This window comes from Salmo salar, chromosome 17, assembly GCF_965601325.2.
Source record: "Salmo salar chromosome 17, fSalSal1, whole genome shotgun sequence".
Taxonomy (NCBI): Eukaryota; Metazoa; Chordata; class Actinopteri; order Salmoniformes; family Salmonidae; genus Salmo; species Salmo salar.
The window spans coordinates 38784428-38793564 of NC_138307.1; positions in this window are offsets into that span (position 1 = coordinate 38784428).

Below are 9137 nucleotides of genomic sequence, written 5' to 3' on the forward strand. Positions count from 1 at the left end.
AAACTGGGAGATAAACAAGGCATAATACACTGGGAGATAAATATGGCATTATAATACACTGGGAGATAAACATGGCATTATAATAGACTGGGAGATAAACATGGCATTGTAATACACTGGGAGATAAACATGACATTATAATACACTGGGAGATAAACAAGTCATTATAATACACTGGGAGATAAACAAGTCATTATAATACACTGGGAGATAAACAAGGCATTATAATACACTGGGAGATAAACATGGCATTATAATACACTGGGAGATAAACATGGCATTATAATACACTGGGAGATAAACATGGCATTATAATAAACTGGGAGATAAACATGGAATTATAATACACTGGGAGATAAATATGGCATTATAATACACTGGGAGATAAACATGGCATTATAATACACTGGGAGATAAACATCTCATTATAATACACTGGGAGATAAACATGGCATTACAATACACTGGGAGATAAACAAGGCATTATAATACACTGGGAGATAAACAAGGCTTTATAATGCACTGGGAGATAAACAAGGCATTATAATACACTGGGAGATAAACATGGCATTATAATACACTGGGAGATAAACATGGCATTATAATACACTGGGAGACAAACATGGCATTACAATACACTGGGAGATAAACATGGCATTATAATACACTGGGAGATAAACACGGCAATACAATACACTGGGAGATAAACACAGCATTATAATACACTGGGAGATAAACATGGCATTATAATACACTGTGAGATAAACATGGCATTATAATACACTGGGAGATAAATCTGGCATTATAATACACTGGGAGATAAACATGGCATTATAATACACTGGGAGATAAACATGGCATTATAATACACTGGGAGATAAACATGGCATTATAATACACTGGGAGATAAACAAGGCATTATAATACACTGGGAGATAAACAAGGCATTATAATACACTGGGAGAGAAACAAGGCAGTGTAATACACTGGGAGATAAACATCTCATTATAATACACTGGGAGATAAACATGGCATTATAATACACTGGGAGATAAACAAGGCATTATAATACACTGGGAGATAAACATCTCATTATAATACACTGGGAGATAAACATGGCATTACAATACACTGGGAGATAAACATGGAATTACAGTACACTGGGAGATAAACATCTCATTACAATACACTGGGAGATAAACAAGGCATTATAATACACTGGGAGATAAACGAGGCATTATTATACACTTGGAGATAAACAAGGCATTATAATACACTGGGAGATAAACAAGGCATTAGAATACACTGGGAGATAAACAAGGCATTATAATACACTGGGAGATAAACATGTCATGTCATTATAATACACTGGGAGATAAACAAGGCATTATAATACACTGGGAGATAAACATGGCATAATAAACTGGGAGATAAACAAGGCATAATACACTGGGAGATAAACAAGGCATTATAATACACTGGGAGATAAACATGGCATTACAATACACTGGGAGATAAACATGTCATTATAATACACTTGGAGAAAAAAAAGGCATTACAATACACTGGGAGATAAACAAGGCATTACAATACACTGGGAGATAAACATGGCATTATAATACACTGGGAGATAAACAAGGCATTAAAATACACTGGGAGATAAACATGGCATTATAATACACTGGGAGATAAAACAAGGCATCATAATACACTGGGAGATAAACAAGGCTTTATAATACACTGGGAGATAAACACGGCATTACAATACACTGGGAGATAAACACAGCATTATAATACACTGGGAGATAAACATGGCATTATATACACTGGGAGATAAACAAGGCATTATAATACACTGGGAGATAAACATGTCATTATCATTCACTGGGAGATAAACATGGCATTATAATACACTGGGAGATAAACAAGGCATTATAATACACTGGGAGATAAACAAGGCATTATAATACACTGTGAGATAAACATCTCATTACAATACACTGGGTGATAAACAAGGCATTATAATACACTGGGAGATAAACAAGGCATTACAATACACTGGGAGATAAACAAGGCATTATAATACACTGGGAGATAAACATGGCATTACAATACACTGGGTGATAAACAAGGCATTATAATACACTGGGAGATAAACATGGCATTATAATACACTGGGAGATAAACAAGGCTTTATAATACACTGGGAGATAAACAAGGCATTATAATACACTGGGAGATAAACATGGCATTATAATACACTGGGAGATAAACATGGCATTATAATACACTGGGAGATAAACATGGCATTACAATACACTGGGAGATAAATACGGCATTATAATACACTGGGAGATAAACACGGCATTACAATACACTGGGAGATAAACAAGGCATTATAATACACTGGGAGATAAACATGGCATTACAATACACAGGGAGATAAACAGGCATTATAATACACTGGGAGATAAACAAGGCATTATAATACACTGGGAGATAAACAAGGCATTATAATACACTGGGAGATAAACATGGCATTACAATACACTGGGAGATAAACATGTCATTATAATACAATGGGAGATAAACACGGCAATACAATACACTGGGAGATAAACACAGCATTATAATACACTGGGAGATAAACATGGCATTATAATACACTGGGAGATAAACAAGGCATTCTAATACACTGGGAGATAAACAAGGCATTATAATACACTGTGAGATAAACATCTCATTATAATACACTGGGTGATAAACAAGGCATTATAATACACTGGGAGATAAACAAGGCATTACAATACACTGGGAGATAAACAAGGCATTACAATACACTGGGAGATAAACAAGGCATTATAATACACTGTGAGATAAACAAGGCATTATAATACACTGGGAGATAAACAAAGCATTATAATACACTGGGAGATAAACAAGGCATTATAATACACTGGGAGATAAACATGGCATTACAATACACTGGGAGATAAACATGGCATTATAATACACTGGGAGATAAACAAGGCATTATAATACACTGGGAGATAAACAAGGCATTATAATACACTGGGAGATAAACATGGCATTATAATACACTGGGAGACAAACATGGCATTACAATACACTGGGAGATAAACACCTCATTATAATACACTGGGAGATAAACAAGGCATAATACACTGGGAGATCAACATGGCATTACAATACACTGGGAGATAAACATGGCATTACAATACACTGGGAGATAAACATGGAATTACAATACACTGGGAGATAAACATCTCATTACAATACACTGGGAGATAAACGAGGCATTATTATACACTTGGAGATAAACAAGGCATTATAATACACTGGGAGATAAACAAGGCATTATAATACACTGGGAGATAAACAAGGCATTATAATACACTGGGAGATAAACATGTCATGTCATTATAATACACTGGGAGATAAACAAGGCATTATAATACACTGGGAGATAAACATGGCATAATAAACTTGGAGATAAACAAGGCATAATACACTGGGAGATAAATATGGCATTATAATACACTGGGAGATAAACATGGCATTATAATAGACTGGGAGATAAACATGGCATTGTAATACACTGGGAGATAAACATGACATTATAATACACTGGGAGATAAACAAGTCATTATAATACACTGGGAGATAAACAAGTCATTATAATACACTGGGAGATAAACAAGGCATTATAATACACTGGGAGATAAACATGGCATTATAATACACTGGGAGATAAACATGGCATTATAATACACTGGGAGATAAACATGGCATTATAATAAACTGGGAGATAAACATGGAATTATAATACACTGGGAGATAAATATGGCATTATAATACACTGGGAGATAAACATGGCATTATAATACACTGGGAGATAAACATCTCATTATAATACACTGGGAGATAAACATGGCATTACAATACACTGGGAGATAAACAAGGCATTATAATACACTGGGAGATAAACAAGGCTTTATAATGCACTGGGAGATAAACAAGGCATTATAATACACTGGGAGATAAACATGGCATTATAATACACTGGGAGATAAACATGGCATTATAATACACTGGGAGACAAACATGGCATTACAATACACTGGGAGATAAACATGGCATTATAATACACTGGGAGATAAACACGGCAATACAATACACTGGGAGATAAACACAGCATTATAATACACTGGGAGATAAACATGGCATTATAATACACTGTGAGATAAACATGGCATTATAATACACTGGGAGATAAATCTGGCATTATAATACACTGGGAGATAAACATGGCATTATAATACACTGGGAGATAAACATGGCATTATAATACACTGGGAGATAAATATGGCATTATAATACACTGGGAGATAAACAAGGCATTATAATACACTGGGAGATAAACAAGGCATTATAATACACTGGGAGAGAAACAAGGCAGTGTAATACACTGGGAGATAAACATCTCATTATAATACACTGGGAGATAAACATGGCATTATAATACACTGGGAGATAAACAAGGCATTATAATACACTGGGAGATAAACATCTCATTATAATACACTGGGAGATAAACATGGCATTACAATACACTGGGAGATAAACATGGAATTACAGTACACTGGGAGATAAACATCTCATTACAATACACTGGGAGATAAACAAGGCATTATAATACACTGGGAGATAAACGAGGCATTATTATACACTTGGAGATAAACAAGGCATTATAATACACTGGGAGATAAACAAGGCATTAGAATACACTGGGAGATAAACAAGGCATTATAATACACTGGGAGATAAACATGTCATGTCATTATAATACACTGGGAGATAAACAAGGCATTATAATACACTGGGAGATAAACATGGCATAATAAACTGGGAGATAAACAAGGCATAATACACTGGGAGATAAACAAGGCATTATAATACACTGGGAGATAAACATGGCATTACAATACACTGGGAGATAAACATGTCATTATAATACACTTGGAGAAAAAAAAGGCATTACAATACACTGGGAGATAAACAAGGCATTACAATACACTGGGAGATAAACATGGCATTATAATACACTGGGAGATAAACAAGGCATTAAAATACACTGGGAGATAAACATGGCATTATAATACACTGGGAGATAAAACAAGGCATCATAATACACTGGGAGATAAACAAGGCTTTATAATACACTGGGAGATAAACACGGCATTACAATACACTGGGAGATAAACACAGCATTATAATACACTGGGAGATAAACATGGCATTATATACACTGGGAGATAAACAAGGCATTATAATACACTGGGAGATAAACATGTCATTATCATTCACTGGGAGATAAACATGGCATTATAATACACTGGGAGATAAACAAGGCATTATAATACACTGGGAGATAAACAAGGCATTATAATACACTGTGAGATAAACATCTCATTACAATACACTGGGTGATAAACAAGGCATTATAATACACTGGGAGATAAACAAGGCATTACAATACACTGGGAGATAAACAAGGCATTATAATACACTGGGAGATAAACATGGCATTACAATACACTGGGTGATAAACAAGGCATTATAATACACTGGGAGATAAACATGGCATTATAATACACTGGGAGATAAACAAGGCTTTATAATACACTGGGAGATAAACAAGGCATTATAATACACTGGGAGATAAACATGGCATTATAATACACTGGGAGATAAACATGGCATTATAATACACTGGGAGATAAACATGGCATTACAATACACTGGGAGATAAATACGGCATTATAATACACTGGGAGATAAACACGGCATTACAATACACTGGGAGATAAACAAGGCATTATAATACACTGGGAGATAAACATGGCATTACAATACACAGGGAGATAAACAGGCATTATAATACACTGGGAGATAAACAAGGCATTATAATACACTGGGAGATAAACAAGGCATTATAATACACTGGGAGATAAACATGGCATTACAATACACTGGGAGATAAACATGTCATTATAATACAATGGGAGATAAACACGGCAATACAATACACTGGGAGATAAACACAGCATTATAATACACTGGGAGATAAACATGGCATTATAATACACTGGGAGATAAACAAGGCATTCTAATACACTGGGAGATAAACAAGGCATTATAATACACTGTGAGATAAACATCTCATTATAATACACTGGGTGATAAACAAGGCATTATAATACACTGGGAGATAAACAAGGCATTACAATACACTGGGAGATAAACAAGGCATTACAATACACTGGGAGATAAACAAGGCATTATAATACACTGTGAGATAAACAAGGCATTATAATACACTGGGAGATAAACAAAGCATTATAATACACTGGGAGATAAACAAGGCATTATAATACACTGGGAGATAAACATGGCATTACAATACACTGGGAGATAAACATGGCATTATAATACACTGGGAGATAAACAAGGCATTATAATACACTGGGAGATAAACAAGGCATTATAATACACTGGGAGATAAACATGGCATTATAATACACTGGGAGACAAACATGGCATTACAATACACTGGGAGATAAACACCTCATTATAATACACTGGGAGATAAACAAGGCATAATACACTGGGAGATCAACATGGCATTACAATACACTGGGAGATAAACATGGCATTACAATACACTGGGAGATAAACATGGAATTACAATACACTGGGAGATAAACATCTCATTACAATACACTGGGAGATAAACGAGGCATTATTATACACTTGGAGATAAACAAGGCATTATAATACACTGGGAGATAAACAAGGCATTATAATACACTGGGAGATAAACAAGGCATTATAATACACTGGGAGATAAACATGTCATGTCATTATAATACACTGGGAGATAAACAAGGCATTATAATACACTGGGAGATAAACATGGCATAATAAACTGGGAGATAAACAAGGCATAATACACTGGGAGATAAATATGGCATTATAATACACTAGGAGATAAACATGGCATTATAATAGACTGGGAGATAAACATGGCATTGTAATACACTGGGAGATAAACATGACATTATAATACACTGGGAGATAAACAAGTCATTATAATACACTGGGAGATAAACAAGTCATTATAATACACTGGGAGATAAACAAGGCATTATAATACACTGGGAGATAAACATGGCATTATAATACACTGGGAGATAAACATGGCATTATAATACACTGGGAGATAAACATGGCATTATAATAAACTGGGAGATAAACATGGAATTATAATACACTGGGAGATAAATATGGCATTATAATACACTGGGAGATAAACATGGCATTATAATACACTGGGAGATAAACATCTCATTATAATACACTGGGAGATAAACATGGCATTACAATACACTGGGAGATAAACAAGGCATTATAATACACTGGGAGATAAACAAGGCATTATAATACACTGGGAGATAAACATGGCATTATAATACACTGGGAGATAAACATGGCATTATAATACACTGGGAGATAAACAAGGCATTATAATACACTGGGAGATAAACAAGGCATTATAATACACTGGGAGAGAAACAAGGCAGTGTAATACACTGGGAGATAAACATCTCATTATAATACACTGGGAGATAAACATGGCATTATAATACACTGGGAGATAAACAAGGCATTATAATACACTGGGAGATAAACATCTCATTATAATACACTGGGAGATAAACATGGCATTACAATACACTGGGAGATAAACATGGAATTACAGTACACTGGGAGATAAACATCTCATTACAATACACTGGGAGATAAACAAGGCATTATAATACACTGGGAGATAAACGAGGCATTATTATACACTTGGAGATAAACAAGGCATTATAATACACTGGGAGATAAACAAGGCATTAGAATACACTGGGAGATAAACAAGGCATTATAATACACTGGGAGATAAACATGTCATGTCATTATAATACACTGGGAGATAAACAAGGCATTATAATACACTGGGAGATAAACATGGCATAATAAACTGGGAGATAAACAAGGCATAATACACTGGGAGATAAACAAGGCATTATAATACACTGGGAGATAAACATGGCATTACAATACACTGGGAGATAAACATGTCATTATAATACACTTGGAGAAAAAAAAGGCATTACAATACACTGGGAGATAAACAAGGCATTACAATACACTGGGAGATAAACATGGCATTATAATACACTGGGAGATAAACAAGGCATTAAAATACACTGGGAGATAAACATGGCATTATAATACACTGGGAGATAAAACAAGGCATCATAATACACTGGGAGATAAACAAGGCTTTATAATACACTGGGAGATAAACACGGCATTACAATACACTGGGAGATAAACACAGCATTATAATACACTGGGAGATAAACATGGCATTATATACACTGGGAGATAAACAAGGCATTATAATACACTGGGAGATAAACATGTCATTATCATTCACTGGGAGATAAACATGGCATTATAATACACTGGGAGATAAACAAGGCATTATAATACACTGGGAGATAAACAAGGCATTATAATACACTGTGAGATAAACATCTCATTACAATACACTGGGTGATAAACAAGGCATTATAATACACTGGGAGATAAACAAGGCATTACAATACACTGGGAGATAAACAAGGCATTATAATACACTGGGAGATAAACATGGCATTACAATACACTGGGTGATAAACAAGGCATTATAATACACTGGGAGATAAACATGGCATTATAATACACTGGGAGATAAACAAGGCTTTATAATACACTGGGAGATAAACAAGGCATTATAATACACTGGGAGATAAACATGGCATTATAATACACTGGGAGATAAACATGGCATTATAATACACTGGGAGATAAACATGGCATTACAATACACTGGGAGATAAATACGGCATTATAATACACTGGGAGATAAACACGGCATTACAATACACTGGGAGATAAACAAGGCATTATAATACACTGGGAGATAAACATGGCATTACAATACACAGGGAGATAAACAG